This window comes from Silene latifolia, chromosome Y, assembly GCF_048544455.1.
Source record: "Silene latifolia isolate original U9 population chromosome Y, ASM4854445v1, whole genome shotgun sequence".
NCBI classification, from domain to species: Eukaryota; Viridiplantae; Streptophyta; class Magnoliopsida; order Caryophyllales; family Caryophyllaceae; genus Silene; species Silene latifolia.
The window spans coordinates 483,447,140-483,448,441 of NC_133538.1; the positions used below are offsets into that span (position 1 = coordinate 483,447,140).

The following is a 1,302-nucleotide window of genomic DNA, read 5'->3' on the forward strand; positions in this document are numbered from 1 at the left end:
TTTTGAACATTTTGGCTCTTGTATGAAAGGTTTGGATGGAATTTGGTATTCTCATTATAGTAGTTGGAATAAGGGGTACCACTTTTGTATGCTTAGAAAGCAATCACTTGTTCCTCTACATTCACTTTGGTCATGTCCCAAAGTTCCACAACTCTCACATACTCCACTTGGAATTGAGGATGATGCCACCATAGCATTAACATGTTTTTTGGGTTATTTGGAAGCTACATCAAGCTTAGCCATATCCTTCTCAAATTTCAAATTGATGGTGTCAATGTGAGCACTTAGTTGAGCACCCAATTGTGTGATGGAATCTACCTCATGGTGTCCTCCTCTAGTAGCCTTTCGAGGCCTACTATATGGTGAATTATGAACCACCATCTCTTCGATTTTGGCCCATGTTTGATTGTCATCAACTTCGGTAAACATCCCATTTGTTCCCATGTTGAGGATATTGCGGGAATCTTCATATAGACCATTCCAAAATTGTTGTACAAGGAACCACTCACTAAGTCCATGGTGTGGACAAGAACGACAAGTGTCCTTAAATCTCTCCCATGCCTCATACAATGATTCCTCATCTCTTTGCTTGAACCCGGTGATTTGGGCTCTCAACATATTAGTCTTCTCCGGAGGATAAAATTTCTTGTAGAAAGCAAGTGTCAACTTATTCTATGAATCAAGACCAAGGGCAGCCTTGTCTTGGCTTTTTAACCATTGCTTTGCGGTACCGATCAAAGAAAAAAGAAGTAATACCCATCGGATTTGATCTTGAGTAACTCCGGTTTGAGAAATCGCATTACAATAGTCACAAAAAGTCTCCATATGTGAATGAGGGTCTTAACTATGCATCCCTCCTAATTGAGTTCTCTCAACTAATTGTATGAATGCAGATTTGGCACTGAAATTACCGGTTAGATGTTGTGGTGTAGGAGTACTATTTGGTAGGTCATCCTCGGTTGGTACGGAATGTGATGAAAATTTAGGCATTGTGGGTTGATTTTGTGGTGGGTTTTGTATTGGGTTATCCTCTCCTTTTCTTGCAAAAGGGTTGGTGAACTCAATGTTATTTGGTTGAATGTCCACAATCCCACCAATACCTACAACTCTTGAAGTACCTCAAGCAACTCTTCTATTGTTGGTTAAGGTCCTTTAAAACAATTAGAACAACCATGAGGAGTTTTACTTCCCCAAGGTAAAGAAAGACACTACTAAAACAATTAATGAAAATCTAATCAATTTAACACCGTCCCCGGCAACGGCGCCATTTTTTTGTGTGTATTTAAAACTCGTCGTCAAAAG

General features: G+C 39.6%; 1 non-coding gene across 1 annotated transcript; it reads left to right on the forward strand.

The window, feature by feature from the left end:
- Positions 1-511: 511 nt before the first annotated feature.
- LOC141636516 (small nucleolar RNA R71) lies at positions 512-618 on the forward strand. Its single transcript, XR_012541122.1, has one exon. It is a non-coding gene; the product is annotated as a small nucleolar RNA R71 (small nucleolar RNA).
- Positions 619-1,302: the final 684 nt, after the last annotated feature.